General features: G+C 50.9%; 3 non-coding genes across 3 annotated transcripts; 2 read left to right on the forward strand and 1 right to left on the reverse strand.

The window, feature by feature from the left end:
• Positions 1-2,140: 2,140 nt before the first annotated feature.
• On the reverse strand, positions 2,141-2,214 carry TRNAT-AGU. Its single transcript has one exon. It is a non-coding gene; the product is annotated as a tRNA-Thr (tRNA).
• Positions 2,215-8,296: 6,082 nt separating this feature from the next.
• TRNAS-GCU lies at positions 8,297-8,384 on the forward strand. The gene has a single exon. It is a non-coding gene; the product is annotated as a tRNA-Ser (tRNA).
• Positions 8,385-16,783: 8,399 nt separating this feature from the next.
• Positions 16,784-16,855, forward strand: TRNAD-GUC. Its single transcript has one exon. It is a non-coding gene; the product is annotated as a tRNA-Asp (tRNA).
• Positions 16,856-18,890: the final 2,035 nt, after the last annotated feature.

An 18,890-nucleotide genomic window follows, 5' to 3' on the forward strand; every position in this document is an offset into this window, starting at 1 on the left:
CCACGTCCTTCCACTCATTCAGATGAGCTCTTTCATTGCGTGTAACTTCCATAATATCCGAGAACATCTCATCTCGCGTCTTCTTTTTCCTCCGCCTTATCTGTGCTAGCCTTTGGGATGGAGGAGGGATGGTTGAAAAATTTGCAGCTGCATGAGGGAGATAAATATTTAGAAAGATACATTTTACAGAACAATGGTTATACTCTTTCACAGTGAAAAGCAGTATTCACCTAGCACATGTGATTTCCCTACAAGGTCGCATTTTTCATCTTAATAGTGAGTGCCTGCAGCTCTGGAGTTACAGATCTCACAGACACAGGTCCAGGCATCAGAATTCAGCTTGCATGCGGCCATGGTAAGCCACTGTCTTTCGGCTTCTGTAGTGATGTACCCCTCCCCCGCAACGCATGGCTAATACCACCCTAGCTCCCTGCTAATCAACAACCTTCCCCCCCCCCCCACTGCGTGTCTGGTACCTTGGGGAAGATCGCCGGTGACCAAACACAGAAAAGATCATCGGCATTTCACTCCTCCCCTCCCCCCGCTTCGCTACGTCCAGGAAAGGTTTTTTTTTAAGCTGATGCAGTCCACGAAAACAGTAGAAAAATGGCCACCCCTCTTACTTAAATTCCTGATTTTTAACCAGGTTATCCTGAACGATATCACTTTGCTGAGGATAACAGAACAAGATAAAGAACGGATGCTTCTTGAATGCCAGCAGTCACCGAGACCATACGCTGCTATGCTTTGCCACGCAATGATACCTGATTACTTGCTACATGCATGGCGTGGTAAAGTGTCCTACCACGGTGGGCGGAACAAGGCTGCCTTGCCCAGAAACCTTCTGCAAAGGCTTCTGGAGTACCTACAGGAGCGCTTCATCGAGATGTCCCTGGAGGATTTCCTCTCAATCCCCGGACATGTTAACAAACTTTTCTAAGTAACTATACTGTCTGCGAATGCATCCCAAGTCCTCAGGGCAAATCAATCATTAAAAAAGGCTTGCTTAAAAAACAATGTTTGCTATTTGCAAAGGTACACTCACCAGAGCTCCCTTCCATGGCGTCATTGTCTGGGATAGTGGCTTGTGAGGGCTGGGAGGACGGTAATTCCATCAGGGTGATAAAAAGCTCCTGGCTGCTGGGGCTCACGGAGTGCTGTGTGCTCTCTGCTAGGTCTTCCTCCTCTTCTTCATCTTCATCTTCCCCGTCTGCATAATCCTCAGCCATGGCAGAGACTACAACCCCCACCTCGGAATCCACCATCAGGGGTGGGGTACTTGTGGCGCAGCCCCCTAAAATTGCATGCAGCTCAGCATAGAAGCGGCATGTTTTTCGACCTGCCCCGGACCTTCCGTTTGCTTCTTTGGTTTTCTGGTAGCCTTGTCTGAGCTCCTTAACTTTCACTCTGCACTGCACTGAGTCCCGGCTGTGGCCTTTATCCGTCATAGCCTTAGAAATTCTTTCAAATACTTTTTCATTTCGTCTTTTGGAACGCAGTTCTGTTAGCACTGAATCCTCTCCCCAGATAGCGATCAGATCCAGTACCTCCCGTGCAGTCCATGCTGGGGCTCTTTTAAGATTCTCAGGAGACTGCATTGTTAACTGTGCTGATGAGCTGTGCGTGGTCACCTGTGCTGATGAGATCTACACGCTGGGGAAGCAGGAAATGAATTTCAAAAGTTCGCGGGGCTTTTCCTGTCTACCTGGCCAGTGCATCCGAGTTCAGAATGCTGTCCAGAGCGGTCACTGGTGCACTGTGGGATAGCTCCCGGAGGCCAATGCTGTCGATCAGCGTCCACACTAACCCTAATCCGATATTTTAATACCGATACTAGCGTTACTCCTCTCGTTAGGGAGGAGTACAGAAACCGGTTTAAAGAGCCATTAAAATCGATATATGGTGCCTCCTAGTGTGGACGGTTGTGGCGTTAAATCGGTTTTACGCTCCTAAAACCGGTTTAAACGCCTAGTGTAGACCAGGCTATCAGCTCCAGGCTTGTGATTTGATTCTTTCCAATGCTTCTCTCCAAAGAAGCCTTTTCCTTAGCAAGATATTATTTGGATACCAAGGGAGGTCTCTTCTGTTTCCTAGAAAGACACAGGAAAATGTGAGTAGAGGAGACAAAAGCCATACAACAAGGCACCACTGGGAGTTGAACCCAGGATCTCCTGTTTACTAGACAGGCGCTTTAGCCAGCTAAGCCATGGTGCCTGCAGTGGAAAAATGTTTACAACTGTTCCATTTGATGGTCTAGGACAACGCCTGCACATTCTAAAGTACAGACATTTCCCATTTCCCTCAAGACTTGCAGACCTTGAGGTGCCTGGCTCTCCGTGCACAGAAAGCCACAGCTAAGTTGACAGAGGGCTTCTAACATGTGCTTCTCCCACCAGCCACTGTGATCATATAGTGGTTAGTGAACTGTGTTTCAGTCGCAGCAACCTCGGCTCAGTTCTGAGTCATGGTAACCTTTCCTTCAGCTCTAGACTTCTCATTTGCCGCTTTCCAAGTGTGGTGGGGTGGCTGCCCCAAACAAGCAGGAGAAAGATTAAGGCAGCATTGCAGAGGCTGCGCAGAACCCAGCCAGTCAGGAAAGGGCTTATTGGGAGAGCCAATCAGGAGAAGGCTTGCTGAAGCAGCCCATATATAAAGGGCTGCTCAGCACAGCAAGAGTCAGTCATTCCTTGGAGTTTGTGAAGGGAGGATTGGCTGCCCTGAAGGAAGGAGAAGGGAGGGCACCATGATCAGAGTAGTGCTGGGTGGGTATGAGGAGCATGAGTGACCTCCTGAGAGACTACTGTCAAACTGAGGCCCTGATACAAAGGCGGAGGAAGGTGCTAGGTCTGTGGTGAAGTGGTCCAGGGAAACAGATGGCAGGGGTTGGAGGTGCACCCTTTTTGCCTCAGTCGCCACTGACACAGGTGGATACACCCTGGACTGCAGCTGGCCACTGATGCAAGTGTCTGGGTAGAGGACGGCTGCCCCCTGTAAGGGGGGAGAGAACTGAGTGGGGCACAGCCAGAGGGTCGTGTCCATAAGAGGACATTGAAGTCCTGAGAGTGACATGGGTCCTAATGATAGAACAGATGGCAGCCAGACGCCACTGGATGAAGGCGCACCAGGGGACCAGAGCTAACTGCCAGGACGGCCAACAGGAGGCACTGCAGTGGTGAGACATGCCCCATGGCACCAAGACTCAGCCGCAAGGAAGGCTCTCTCTGTCTTGAACCACCACTTAGAAGGATTCTGCTGACAGGTCTTTTCTTTTTATGAAAAGAGATACAAAAAAGGAGCCAACAGAGACATTAGGTTCAGCAAGGAAGAACTGTCAGGCCAAGCCAGGATTTCCTGGTTACTAGGAAGGCTCTTCAGCCAGCTCTTCCCAAAGATCACTATCCAGAGGCCCTTTAACAGTCACTGCAGATGTTCACCACAAAAGAGACAAAGAGATGCCAAAATAGAGTTCTCCACTGCCTGCAGCCATCAAGCTACCAGGAGTTCTGTGCACAGAGAGGCCCCTGGTGGTGGAAAAAGGCTTTGGTAGAGACTCTTCTGACACCAGCCGTGGTCATATAGCGTTTAGCGCTCTGTGTTGTGGCTTCAGCATCCACAGATGCAAGTTCAGTTGGGGGATGTTTTTCTTGTCTCCACATTCGTCTAGTGGCTCCTTTCAACACTTGTCACCAAAAAGACCTGCTTCTTTTGCAAGCAATGTACAGCTAGGCAAAGGCAGTCTTCTCCATTTCCTCAAAAGATCACCAAGCTGTGGGGAGAGGAGACACATTCAGCCAGGCACCACTGGGTGCTGGATGCTGAATCTCCTCTTTATTCAGCAGGTGTCTGTGAAGGACATAAATCTACACCGTGTCGAGGTCAAGAATAGGAGTTTATTACACACAGTGCTGGTGGAGTGTCACCTGGCTTATTAGGCTCAGAGACACTGTCAGTCAATTGATTACAGCAGAATATATAGGTTTTCCATGGGTGGGGGAAAGTGACAGGGTAGGCAGTTCCACACCCCAGGATAAGTTCTGCACCAAGACAAGATAGCACAGCAGCCAATGGTTAACAGGTTACATAATGTCTCCGCCCATGGTCTCAAGTTAACATTTAATTAATACTTTGATACAATGTTAGTAGTATAAAATATCTATGTTGAATTCAGATTTGAGGTCCACAGAAATGGAGAAACTCTTTTGATTGTCTAACAGGTACATTCCTAGGGGTTAAAGCAAAGAACCAGTGAAAGTTTATGGCAATAAAGATTGTTTTCTGTGGGTATGTCTATACTACAAGAGTAGTTCGATTCAACTTAATTCGAATTTGTGGAATCTACCTTACGAAGTCGAATTTGTGTATCCACACTAAGGACACTAATTCGACTTTGTGAGTCCACACTAACGGGGCCAGCGTCGACTTTGGAAGCGGTGCACTGTGGGCAGCTATCCCACAGTTCCCACAGTCCCCGCTGCCCATTGGAATGCTGGGTAGAGCCCCCAATGCCTGCTGGGGGGAAAAATGTGTCGAGGGTGGTTTTGGGTAACTGTCATCATTGAACCGTCAGTCACGCCCTCCCTCCCTGAAAGCGCCGGCGGGAAATCTGTTCGTGCACTTTTGTGGTCAGTGACAGCGCGGACGCCACAGCACTGCGAGCATGGAGCCCGCTGCAGTTATGTCCGTTTTCACCTCCCCGCACCTTATCGTCCACCTCTTCCACAGTCAGCTGCTGAGAAATCAGGCTCCTTTTCAATGGTGCTGCAAGCACTGGTGGACCATAGGGGACGTTTTACAAACATCAACGTTCGGGTGGCCGGGCAAAGTTCATGACATGCGTGTTTTCAGGAACTGTGGTCTGTTTAGATGCGTGCAGTGTCTTACACAGAACACACACACACACACACACACACACACACACACACACACTGCTCCTGGTGTTGGGAGGGGAACAGGAGAAAGGACAAAAGAAGCAAGAGAAGAAGAGAAAGGAAGGAGGGAGGGAGGGATGGAGGAAAAGGTGAAGCAAAAAGGACAAACCCTAATACCCCAGTGATTCTATGGGACAAAATCCCAAGTGTGGAATAAAATTCTGCCTCCTTAAGCTCATGTTTTCCATGCCTAGAATTCAACTGTCACCAGATGGATCAGACTGAACAGGTTTCAAACCTCAAGGAGGCTCTGACCTTCTAAACAGGGACGTCTGTTTTCTAGTAAAATCAGGCAAAGGGAAGGAGAAAACTCTAAAGAGGTTACTCCTGGCGCTCACGTACGTGAACCCGAATACTCTCTCAGTCCTCAAAGAGAGACCTGGAGAAGGAGACTTGCTGAAGCAAAGCCACAGGGGTCTCTGAGGTTTCCCTGGCCCCTCGCCCCTGTCCTGCCTGGCTGATGTCAGCATCTCTCTGTGAGGTCACCACCTCCCCACCACCTTTGACCAATAGTCTGAGGTCCTGCAAAAGGCCTTTGTGATGTCACTGCCACACCCCTCCTTTGCTGTGCTAATGTCCTGCCCCTGCCCAGGCACTTTGGAGGTTTGAGCTACTCCCTGTGGATCACCCCACTCAAGGAGCGTTCGTTCTAGGAAGCAAGCTGGCTAGACAGGAAAACATCAGATGCTGCTCCCAATGCTACACTCAGTTTTTCAGAAATTAGTCAACTTTATGGACAGAAGAGACCATTAGAGCATCTAATCTGACCCCCTGCATATCACAGGCCTCCTGTATGACACAATAGCTACTTTTGGAGCAAACACATTCCAGAAAGGCATCTAGTCGTCATTAAATGACATCAGGAGATGGAGAATCCACCACTTTCCTTGGTAGCTTGTTCCTCTGGTGAATCATCCTCGCTGTTGAATATTTGTGTCTTATTTGTAATATGAATTTGTCTCTTTTCACCTTCCAGCCACTGGGTCTTGTTATGCCTTTCTCTGCTAGATTAAAGAGCCCTTTAATACACAACCTTTTCTCTCCATTAAGGCCCTTCAACACTTCAATGAAGTCACCTTTCAATCTTCTTTTGATAAGCTAAACAGGTTGAGCTCGTTCAATAGCTCACTAGAAGGCATTTTTCTCCAGCCCTCAAAACATTTGGTGGCTCTTTGGTCATCAGACTCCTGAACTGCAGCTGGATGTGGCTCTTTTTCTTCTGCATAGCACAGCTTCTGGAGAAGAGGGATCTGCAAATGTACATTCGTATGATCCCTTTGTTTAATTGATGAAAACATAAACTAGACACTTAGAGGATTGGAACTGATTTCAGCTGATGGACAGCTTCGCTAGGTTTTTATGCATTTGGACAATGAAATGTTGAGTGTTTACATTCATATCAAGCACCCCCGTATAGTGGAGCTTCTGAACATAATGGAGAATGGGAATGAAAATGTTTTCCTTTTTTTAAAAAAAAAGAAAAAAGGTTATAAGAGAACACAGGGGTTTGAACCAAAGAGCAATTGATGGACAGGCAAGCACTCGACCACTGAGCTATACCCCCATGACAATAAAAGAATGGACTCATGATCTCCAGGACTTTGACGGACAGACCCTGCTTCATCGAGGTCCTTTGCCATTCCCACACCACAAGTGGTTTTAAAAATGGGGTTTGATTAAACTTCTTAAATGTGGTAAACACCACAGCTTGCACACCCACCGATATAGCTTCTCCCACTGACATAGCTGCCACCTCTTGGGGAAGAGGATTAACTACACCCACAGGAAAACTCTCCCCTCAGCATAGAGCAGTGGTTCTCAAACTGAGAGTCAGGTCCCCAAAGTGGGTCATAACCCTATTTTAATGGGGTCGCCAGGGCTGGCATTAGACTTGTTTGGGCCTGGGGCTGAAGCCAAACGTCTGAGCCCCACCACCCAGGGCTGAATCCCTCAAGCTCTGGTTTTGCCTTCTCCTAACTGGGGCAGGGCTCAGGCTTTGTCTCCCCTGCCTCTGCGCAGTGGGGAGGAGCTTGGTCCCTCTTTCCAGGGCCATGTAGTAAGTTCTTTTTGGCAGAAGGGGGGTTGCAGTGAAAGGAAGTTTGAGAAACCCTGGCATAGAGCCTCTGAATATGTCTAGACTTGGCTCTCTGTGGCACCGTGGGTGATTAGACACTGAAAGTACAGCCATGGAGACACCACACACCAGCCTTGCCTAGCAGGCAAGATTCAAACCTCCACAAAAAGGCACTTATTGCTTTTTAACCCATCACCCTAAGCACTCAGCCACCACCACTTAACAAAGGGGCTTTTCTACACTGTGGTTCTGGTCTCACTGAAGGGCCATTTCCAGTTGTTTGCTCAGACCAGCATTAGGGAAAATGGTGCCCTGGGCAAAGCTTGTACTTTGGCACTTCCCCGTTGCCCCTGGACGATCCCCACTCCCCCTTTATCGCTAGCTCCTGCACTCCCAACCCTTGCACCTCCTTCACCCCTAACTCCTGCCCCCTCCTGTGCCCCCTTTGCCCTTAACTCCCTGAGCCACCAGCCATTGCCCCTCTCCTGCAGCCCCTGCACATGGCTCCAGTGCTGGGGGCCCCGCACGTGTTCTCCTTTTCCCTGGGCTTTGGCATCACTAGCCCCTGATGAGTGAGTAGGGTTCAGTGGTTCCCAAAATGTGGGGCATGACTCCTAGGGGGACACAGAGGAACATTCATGGGGGCACCTCAGGGCCTGAGCCAGCCCCCATGGAGGGAGCAGCGCTCAGCCCCACTCTGCCCTAGCTCTTCCCCAACCCCACCCTCAGCCTGGGCCTCTGGCTCCCAGCTCGGCCTCGACCCCCTTACCCCTGTCTGCACCCCTCTCCCCAGCAAGCAATGGCCCCACTCCCAGCCCCGGTTCTTGACTGCAGCTTCCGAGGGGCCACAGCCATGGATAAGAGGGCACAGAGTGAAATGTTTGGGGACCCCTGGTTTAGGGTGATGTTCTCAATCACTTCTATGAAGTCCAATAAAAGCAATTCCTCACCCACCTACCCCTCCATCAGGACAGACTAGGTATGTTCTGCTGCCCTTCACTCATGCAGGAAGGATAATAACATTTCATTCCACTCAATCCTAAAGTGATTTGTAACCCACCACCAGCCAAAACTGGTCATTTTGGGAAAATGGCTCCATCATGCTGCATAGCTAGGCAGAGTAGATGTGTCTGTGCAAACATGGTCTGTTCCTGAAGTCTTTCCCCCAGCTCCTCACTAGATGTGAGGGGGGAGCTCATTCAGCCTCTGCTTCTGCTTAGTGTTTAGAAACTCCTTATTGTCCCTAGCTCTGCTGGCCTTAGATTTCTCCTCCTGTCTTTTTCTTGACAGCTCAGATGAGGTGGCCGAGTGGTTAAGGCGATGGATTGCTAATCCATTGTGCTCTGCGCGCATGGGTTCAAATCCCATCCTCATGGGATGCATTTAGTCATTACCCCTCCTTTGTAGACAACCATGTCCCCCTTTGGTACAATGTTGCTTCTTGCAAACAAAAACCAACTCAGAACTCTATTGCTTTAAATAAAATGTCTAAATCCCAGATTTCTTAAAAAAAGAAAAATTCTCTAGTCCTGTATTTCTTAATTTTTATCTCAAAAGGTAACATCCTCATCATGTCCTCCAAACACCCTGGGACCAGCCCAAATTATTAAAATACCCTCAACCCGAGCAAGGCCAGAGCAGTGAACCAGAGCTAGTGTCTAGGCCAAGCTGTTCTGAAGGAGGCAACTCAAACATTTTCTCCCTGCTTCCCTTGGCAAGGTCTGACTGAGAAAACAAAATTCCCCAAACTGAAAAACCAATACTAGTCTGTTTGGGGACTTTGGTTTGAAAGTATTATTGTTATTATTCTCTTCTGATTTCTGAATCAGTTCAGTTCAGTCTTTGTCCTCCAGGTGTGTTTCCAGCTAAAACCACATTGAGGGTACTGGACCACTGACCTATCAGCTCTTAACACCCAAACTTTCAGTAACTCTTTATCAGTGCCTGCGAGTGTAATTTAAACCATAGGTCCATCTAGCTCTGAATCTTGTCTTCTGACAGTAGCCAATACCAGGTGCCCCAAAAGCCACTCCTTAAGGTACCACCGGGAGTTGAACCCAGGATCTCTTGTTTACAAAACAGGTACTTTAACCAGCCAAGCCATGGTATCTGCTGTTACTTCAAGCAGCGTGTTTGCCCACACCTGACTCTGCCAATCCCCACTGGGCCCTGACAAGTGTTGCTCGTGTTTGGCTTCTGTAAAGCAGAGGAGCAGGTGAAGTTTTGCTCCCAAGGTGTGTGTGTGATTCTTTGGACACGTCTACACTATGAAATTAGGTTGGTGTAATTACATTACTTAGGCTGGCAATGCAGTTCTATCAACCTAATCCCGGTGTAGATAGCAGCTCAGCTGTCAGAACTTTCTGGAGCTATGAAAGGGGAGGGGCCCAGCCTCTGTAGCAGGAATGCAGGGCAGGTGAGTTCACGGCAGGCATGGTGGGATACTGGTGGAGACCAGTTATGGTGATATAATGACCAGCAGCATTTACTCTGACAATTTGTCACTTCAAGTTTGCTGCACAAAGCTCTAGGTCTCTCGTCGAGGTGGTTTTATTTTGTCACCAAAACAGGGCAGTTTTGTCACCAGACGTGGCATTGCAGTGTGTACACCAGCCACAAGCTGCCGACCGAGGGAGCGTTGTGTGTTTTTCACACACCTGAGCTATATAATGATGCTGAAGTAACCTTGTAGTGCAGACCTGGTCAAAGGTTCATTCACACACACAGACACACACACACACACAGCTTGCAAGGAAAACCTCACCTGCTTCTCTGCTTTGCAGAATCCAAACACAAGCAAAGCTTTTCAGGCCCCAGTGGGGATGGCAGGGAGTCAGGTGTGGGCAGACACTGAGTTTTAGCGACAAGCAGGCACTATGGCTTTGCTGGCTAAAACACCTGTCTTGTAAACAGGAGATCCTGGGTTCAGCTTCCAGTGGTGCCTTGTTGAGTACCTCTTGGGGCACCTGGTATTGGCTACTGTCAGAGAACTAAATGGGCCTTTGGTCCAGCCCAGTATGGCTGTTTAAATTATACTGATGACACAATTACTGAAAGTCTGAGAGTTAAGAGCTGATAGGTCAGTGGTCCAGCCCATCACAGATGACCCCCCTCCCTCTGGGACAGGGGCAGGTCTGGGCTCTCACACCAAATGCTCATTGTGGCTGCCAGAATCTGTGGGCAGCTCATTTAGTTTGCACGGAGGGTTGAGTCCTGCTTTGTGCACCGTGTGTGAGAATGAAAATCCTAAACAGCCCTTTGAAATAACGAACGCAGCAGGACATGTTATTGTCCCTGCCCCAAAGCAGACAGACCAATGGAGAAATGCCGTCGAGTCCAGGCTAATACTCCACTGCCATTTTACCTTTTTCGCTTGCTAAACTCCCTCCCACCCTTGAGGGCTCCCAGAGCCCAATATTGAGCTTGAGCTGAGATGTCTACACTGCAAATTTACCATGCCACGGCACTAGCCTGGGAGCCTGCACTGGCACGGGACAGCCGTGGGTGTTTCATTGCAATGTGGACATAGCCTAGCATTATGTCTACACTGCCATTAACACACCCAAGTCACTATTCTCAAACCCTGGGTCAGTTGATTCAGGCTTGTGGGGCTTGTGCTGCAGGGTTATAAAATTTCAGTGTAGACACTTGGGCTTGAGCCCAGCCTCCGAGACCCCACGAGGGGTGAGGGTCTCTAAGCCTGGGCTCCAGTCTGAGCCCCAGGAGCCCAAATCAGATCATCCAGGCCAGCCAGGCCACAGGGATTTTATCACAGTATAGATGCCCTCTCAGGGTATGTCTACACTGCAGTGTAAGCCCAGGGTTAGCAGAAGTCATGTCAGCAGCCCCAACACATAAACATAACCCATGAGAGAAAGTCCCACCCCCAAATAAGCTGGGCAGTGTCCTTCTCCCTACGGTTCGTAAGTCCAGCAACCAAAAGTCCTTTAACATGAGCCATCCCCTCTCTGCACCCCACTCACAGCTGTTGTCCTTAGTCAGTGCAAGCCCAGAGGTGCCTCTGTACCATTCACCTGCCATCCTGGGTGGAAAAGTGGGGAAATAAGAAGGCCCCGTACTCCCTATGGTGTCTAGGGACTCACTCATCCCTCCACAGCCACCCTGTCCTAACGTTGGTCTAACACCTAAATTTTTAGTATTGAAACCCAAGCCCCAGCCCACTTGGTTTTGGAACCCATGTCCCCTGCCTAGCAAGTGCTATTGAATTGAGGGTGAGTCCCTCAGTCGGGGTCTGCCAAGCACAGTTGTGCTGCCCTCGATTCACACAACAAGGATAACAACCCTTTATTTCTCCTGCCCCTATAACATGGAGACTGGGAATCCAACACCAGCCAAAAGTGATCATTTCGGCAAGCGACCCAACCTATTTCCAACATACTGTAAAATCCACATGCAGACTCCTACACGAAACCTTGCAAGAAAATCTTCCTGAGGGGGTCTGAAGCACCTGCTGCTGGAGGGAAGGAGGGAGCTGTGGGTTGGGATTGAGGAGCAGCATGAGGAGAAGGGGCCTGTGGGTTGGGATTGAGGGGCACTGGGAAAAGAGGGGGCATGGGTTTAGGCTGAAGAGCGTCCTCGTTTGGGGATCCAGCAGGACAGGGGAAGGCAGCAGGTGATTCTAATTCCTTAGGGATATTCTGTGTGTTTGTGTGTGTGTGTGTGTGCAGGGGAGGAACATGCTTTATGCCCAGAGGCCTTTATTCCTCCAGGCTGCAAGGACAGAGGGGCTGTCAGGAAGTTGCCCCTTCAAACCCACACACAAAAAGGCCCTTCTGAGAAAAGGGAAAATCCTGAAAAGAAAAAGTAACATCAAATAGGACTCCAGCAAGACACCAAAAAAAGGAGGAAACACTTTCTGCTTCCCACAACCAAGCTTCTCCCTCCCCCCCTTCCCCATGTCTGGCCACACGCTCCCAGCTCAGGGTGACATCACACTCCCCGTCGGGGCAGGCTCTGCTCAGCCCGGCTCCCCACAGCCTGCACTAAACATGTGGGGCCCAACCCCAAAACTTACTCATATTTTACCCCAATGGCCCCAAACTGCCGCTTTTAATATATGCAAATAAGGTGCTGCCACACTCAGGCCACCCCCCAGCTCTCCAGTGGAGCCACCCGGCAGAGAACAAGGTGATATTTAAATTAGCCAGGACCTCGCTCAGTCATTGCCCTCTGCTCCCAGCAGGTGGCGTCGGAGAGCTCCGAGCTCGCTCACTTCCCTTTCTCGCGTCGGCTTCAGCCCCCGGGTTACAAACGCACCAACCGGGGAGCAGGAGTGCGGGGCTGCTCCAGGGTGACCAGATGTCCCATGTTTAAAGGGACAGTCCGGTCTGGGAGGACTTTTTCTTATATAGGAGCCTATTGCCCCCCACCCCCATCCTGTTTTCCACAGTTTCTTCAATGTCACCGTATGGGGCAGCTCTGCGGGGACGGACTTGCACACTTGGGAGCCATCAGCCGGATCTGCGTGCCTGGGAAGCTGCGTCCCTCCAGAGGCACTTGAGAAGCCAAAGAGGCCGTGGGTGAGTTTGTGATGAGGTGAGTGTGAAGTGTGGAAGAGGGAGGGTGGCAAGAGGAGGTTTTGAGAGGAAAAAAGGTGCTGCTGAGCTGGTAGGGGAGGGCAAGGTCCCAGGCGGGTGTTGTGTGAGGAGCTGTGTAGGCCCGGAAAGGCGTCCTGCTGGGCAAGGGCAGGTGAGGAGGGCCAGGGCTTTTCCCAGGGCTGTTGCTGCGGCCAAAGCCTTTGGGAAGCAGAAGAGGGCCAGGGGTGTTGTTGCCTGCTGGGGCCCATGCGACGGTGTAGGTGTACGCTGACCATAGCTGGGCTGTGGGAGCTGGGGTCCTTTCCCTTGTCCCTTTCCTTGTTAGTAGAGTTGTGAGTATCCTTCCCTGTCACGCGGGAGACCGGGGTTCGATTCCCCGACGAGGAGGGTGACCCCTTTTGAAGGGAGGACAAAGAAATCCCTGGCCTGCCCACCACATGCCTTGCCTTCTCCTTCGACGGCCACTTCCCTTCGCACCCCGCACTGATGACTTTCACCTCCAGAGAGACAATTACCTCGCAAGGACACGCTCGCCCTAGCCAAAGCCTCCCCCGGGACCTGCATGTGGGGGCACGTTTCAGAGCGGCAAAGGGACATAGGCTGGCCAGGGCCATGAGCACAATGGCCCAGACAAACGGGGAGGGACTTGGTCCAGGGGTGGAGGAAGACAGAAAAAGGGACAGGCATGGGATTGGCTTCCTGTCTTTTTTCCTTTGCTCAGCATTTGACCTGTGACTGTAATGGGGAGACTTGAGAAAGACGTGTTGCCGCCGGCGAGGTAGGTGGCCGCCCCGAGACTGCAGAGCTGAACATTTTCCACTGGGCTGCTGCCTGTGCCCCCAGCGCCTGGCCGTGATCGTATAGTGGTTAGTACTCTGCGCCGTGGCCGCAGCAACCTCGGTTTGAATCCGGGTCACGACATTGCTTTTTGGTGGGGAGGGGCTATCCTGCAGCATGCCTCGTGGCTCAGTCTGATGGCGTCCGTTTGCAAAGAGAGCCATCAGCCGGTCCTTAGTTTCTGCTTGGTAAACGCAAGTCAGTGGGGTCTGTCGCAATCTGATTCATAATTATGGCTCTGTATGGCCAATTGTCGGTCCACGGCCATCTTGTCCTGCTAAAAGGGCAAGGCAGCCTCCATCTTGGACCAGGTTCTTGTTGTATAGGAGAGGGCAGAGACTCAATCCTGCCCAGCAACACTGGCTCTGTATGCTCTCCTGTGTTTTTGTTTTTTTTCTCTCTCCTGCTGGGCCCTCTAAAGGTCAGGCTAGTTCTGTGTATGAAGGCCTGATTCTGCCCGGCAACCTGTTTTTTTTTGGGTCGGTCGTCTGGAGGTCAGACTAGTTCTGCCTAGCAACTCCAAAGTACTGTATACAGAGACTTAATTCTGCCCAGCGACTCACTTTCCCGCTCTTTTTGGACCCAGTCATCTAAGGGTCAGGTTTGTTTACTCGTCAACTCCAGTGTGCCGTGTGCAAAGCCTTCCGACGTGGGGTGGCAACAGCTCAAAACCTGAAGGGAGGAGGGACCAGGGAGCCAATCAGATACTGACACGAGGGAGGGAGACCTTTCTATAAAACTAGGTTCCCTCCCCCAAAATTTGTGTGGAGCATCCGCGTGTTAGCTGAAGGACCTGATCACTCGTTCGGCCAGGGTCTCCTCCCGGTAAAGTGCACTCGTGTTGTATCGTTTGGATTCGTTGTCGTTTGGACCCGATCCCTGTCAGCTCGTCATGCTTCTGGTGTCTGTTCTGCTGGTCAGCTGCGCCTGGAGTGCGGTATTTGCTTTTTGATATCTGACAGTTAGCTTATTTAGCCTCTCATTTTTTCCCCTCCCTAACTTGGTACCAAATATCTACTCAGGATATCAGGATTGTATTAGTGAGCTCAGAATTGCACAATTGTTTAGCTAGCTTGTATAATAGTTCTAGTTGTTATTGAATTGTTAATTGCAAACTGTTTTATGTGAATGAATCACTGCTCTGTCTGTGTCCAGTGTGTGTGTGTTCAAACTTGGGAGCTGCCTCTACTTAGAGGGTAGCTGACCAAGGGGGTCCAGTCCCCGCGGTCTGAGTGAGTGGAATCTGCCCAGCTGCAGCCGCACCACACTCTGGATTTATCCTCTGTGTGAACGCAAGGGTGGCTGAGGCAGTGGCCCGTGGGTCTCTTTTTCTGTGTTTGCACCGGGCACCGCCCTGACGAACCCGATTCCCATCTTGTGTGATTGGTGTGTCTGCCTACCTGGTGTGGTGTGGTGAGCAGTATAAAATGTATTATTACTGTGTTTTGGGGTGTGTTTGTACTTTTAATACCATCCCAGCCAAAGTTGCCTCCTCCCCCGGCCCAAAGTGTAAAGAAATCCCTAAATAAACGCAGCCACTTGGCTTTTCAGTGTTACCCTGGTCCTGCCTGTCTTTTCCTCACTCAATACCAAGCTTGAACGAACCCCCAGCTAATTCAGACAGGGTCCATCGGTCAGAAAAAGAGTACCAGGACTTCTTGCTGGGCGCCAGGGTCGAAAAGAAGCGCATTCCCTCCTGGAAAGGGCTGTGTTTGGAATGTCCGTCCAGTGCGCGTTGAAGGGAAGGATCTGCATGCCTGGGAAGCTGCATCCCTCCAGAGGCGCTTGAGAAGCCAAAGGGGCCGTGGGTGAGTTTGTGATGAGATGAGTGTGAAGTGTGGAAGGGGGAGGGTGGCAAGAGGAGGTTTTGAGAGGAAAAAAGGTGCTGCTGAGCTGGTAGGGGGGGGCAAGGTCCCAGGCGGGTGTTGTGTGAGGAGCTGTGTAGGCCCGGAAAGGCGTCCTGCTGGGCAAGGGCAGGTGAGGAGGGCCAGGGCTTTTCCCAGGGCTGTTGCTGCGGCCAAAGCCTTTGGGAAGCAGAAGAGGGCCAGGGGTGCTGTTGCCTGCTGGGGCCCATGCGACGGTGTAGGTGTACGCTGACCATAGCTGGTCTGGGGGAGCTGGGGCCACTCACCGTGCCCCTTTCCTCGTTCGTATAGTGGTGAGTATCCCTGCCTGTCACGCGGGAGACCGGGGTTTGATTCCCTGATGGGGAGGGTGACCCCTTTTGAAGGGGGGACAAAGAAATCCCTGGCCTGCCCACCCCATGCCTTGCATTCTCCTTCGACGGCCACTTCCCTTCGCACCCTGCACTGATGACTTTCACCTCCAGAGAGACAATTACCTCGCAAGGACACGCTGGCCCTAGCCAAAGCCTCTCCCGGGACCTGCACGTGGGGGCACGTTTCAGAGCGGCAAAGGGAAATAGGCTGGCCAGGGCCATGAGCACAATGGCCCAGACAAACGGGGAGGGACTTGGTCCAGGGGTGGAGGAAGACAGAAAAAGGGACAGGCATGGGATTGGCTTCCTGTCTTTTTTCCTTTGCTCAGCATTTGACCTGTGACTGTAATGGGGAGACTTGAGAAATACCTGTGGCCGCCGGCGAGGTAGGTGGCCGCACCGAGAGCGCAGAGCTGAGCATTTTCCGCTGGGCTGCTGCCTGCACCCCCAGCGCCTGGCCGTGATCGTATAGTGGTTAGTACTCTGCGCTGTGGCCGCAGCAACCTCAGTTCAAATCCAGGTCACAGCATTGCTTTTTGGTGGGGAGGGGCTATCCTGCAGCACGCCTCGTGGCTCAGTCTGATGGTGTCGGTTTGCAAAGAGAGCCATCAGCTGGTCCTTAGTTTCTGCTTGGTAAAGGCAAGTCAGTGGGATCCATCGGTCAGAAAAAGAGTCCCAGGACTTCTTGCTGGGCGCCAGGGTCCAAAAGCAGCACATTCCCTCCTGGAAAGGGCTGTGTTTGGAATGTCCGTCCAGTGCGCGTTGAAGGGAAGGATCTGCGTGCCTGGGAAGCTGCGTCCCTCCAGAGGCGCTTGAGAAGCCAAAGGGGCCGTGGGTGAGTTTGTGATGAGGTGAGTGTGAAGTGTGGAAGGGGGAGGGTGTCAAGAGGAGGTTTTGAGAGGAAAAAAGGTGCTGCTGAGCTGGTAGGGGAGGGCAAGGTCCCAGGCGGGTGTTGTGTGAGGAGCTGTGTAGGCCCGAAAAGGCGTCCTGCTGGGCATGGGCAGGTGAGGAGGGCCAGGGCTTTTCCCAGGGCTGTTGCTGCGGCCAAAGCCTTTGGGAAGCAGAAGAGGGCCAGGGGTGTTGTTGCCTGCTGGGGCCCATGCAACGGGGTAGGTGTACGCTAACCATAGCTGGTCTGTGGGAGCTGGGGCCACTCACTGTGCCCCTTTCCTCGTTAGTATAGTGGTGAGTATCCCCGCCTGTCACGCGGGAGACTGGGGTTCGATTCCCCGACGGGGAGGGTGACCCCTTTTGAAGGGGGGACAAAGAAATCCCTGGCCTGCCCACCACATGCCTTCCATTCTCCTTCGACGGCCACTTCCCTTCGCACCCCGCACTGATGACTTTCACCTCCAGAGAGACAATTACCTCGCAAGGACACGCTCGCCCTAGCCAAAGCCTCTCCCTGGCCTTCCGCCCCCGGGCGCAGCTTCGGGGCCTGCACGTGGGGGCACGTTTCAGAGCGGCAAAGGGAAATAGGCTGGCCAGGGCCATGAGCAGTGATTTCCCAACACCCCCCTGCAGTTTTGTGAACTAGTTACATGCCAAACCTGGTGGCTGAACTTCGCGACTTTGTCCTCACCCACAACTATTTCACATTTGAGGACAATATATATCTTCAAGTCAGCGGCACTGCTATAGGTACCCACATGGCCCCACAGTATGCCAAAATTTTTATGGCTGACTTAAAATAACGCTTCCTTATCTCCGTCTCTTACGCTCTCGTCTCCTAATGCCCCTACTGTACTTGCGCTACACTGAAGACATCTTCATCATCTGGAGTCATGGAAAAGAAGCCCTTGAGGAATTCCACCATGATTTTAACAATTTCCATCCCACCATCAACCTCAGCCTAGATCAATTCACTCAAGTGGTCCATTTCCTTGACAGTACTGTGCTGATAAGCGATGGTCACATAAGCACAACCCTATACCGGAAACCCACTGACCACTAGACTTACCTACATGTCTCCAGCTTCCATCCAGGACAGACCACATGATCCATTGTCTATAGCCAAGCTCTAAGATACAACCGTATTTGCTCCAATCCCTCAGACAGAGATAACCACCTACAAGATCTCTATCAAGCATTCTTAAAACTACAATACCCACCTGCTGAAGTGAAAAAACAGGTTGACAGAGCCAGAAGAGTACCCAGAAGTCACCTACTACAAGAAAGGCCCAACATAGAAAATAACAGAACACCACTGGCTAATTAAAACTTATCTAGCAAATTATCAAACATCTACAACCTATCCTGAAAGATGATCCCTCACTCTCCCAGATTTTGGGAGACAGGCCAGTCCTTGCTTACAGACGACCCCCAAATCTGAAGCAAATCCTCACCAGCAACCACAGAACAACAACACTAACCCAGGAATCTATCCTTGCAACAAAGCCCGATGCCAACTCTGTCCACATATCTATTCAAGTGACACCATAATACGACATAATCACATCAGCCATGCCATCAGGGGTTTGTTCACCTCCACATCTACCAATGTGATATATGCCATTATGTGCCAGCAATGCCCCTCTGCCATATACGTTGGCCAAACCAGACAGTCTCTGTGCAAAAGAATAAATGGGATGCAAATCAGATGTCAAGAATTATAACATTCAAACACCAGTAGGAGAACACTTCAACCTCTGGCCGTTCAGTAACAGATTTAAAGGTGGCAATTTTGCAACAGAATGCTTCAAAAACAGACTCCAACGAGAAACTGCTGAACTTGAATTAATATGCAAACTAGATACAATCAATTTAGGCTTCAATAGAGACTGGAAATGGCTGAGCCATTACACACATTGAATCTATTTCCCCATGTTAAGTATCCTCACACCTTCTTGTCAAGCTATCTTAAATGGGTCATCTTGATTATCACTACGAAAGTTTTTTTTCTCCTGCTGAGAATAGCTCATCTTAATTAATTAGCCTCTTAGAGTTGGTTGGGCCACTCCCACCTTTTCATGTTCTCTGTGTGTATGTGTGTGTGCTTATACATATATCCTCACTATATGTTCCATTCTATGCTTCTCCTCACCCCCCTTGGGGACTGGGAACGCTGGGCTCTGCCTGCGGTGTCTGAGCGCTGGGGGCTCCCTCTCTTGCCTGAGGCAGCTGGGAGCTCCAGGGTCTTTGGCGCTGTGGGGTCTGTTAGCAATGACATGGGGCTGCAGTGTCCTCATGCCATCAATGCCTGTTGGGAAATCCTGGGTCCATTCACAGCAGCTGGGAGCTCTGGGGTCCACTCGTAGGAGCTGGGAGCTGCAGGG

This window comes from Mauremys mutica, unplaced genomic scaffold, assembly GCF_020497125.1.
Source record: "Mauremys mutica isolate MM-2020 ecotype Southern unplaced genomic scaffold, ASM2049712v1 000623F_np12_subseq_1:106961_obj, whole genome shotgun sequence".
Classification (NCBI taxonomy): domain Eukaryota; kingdom Metazoa; phylum Chordata; order Testudines; family Geoemydidae; genus Mauremys; species Mauremys mutica.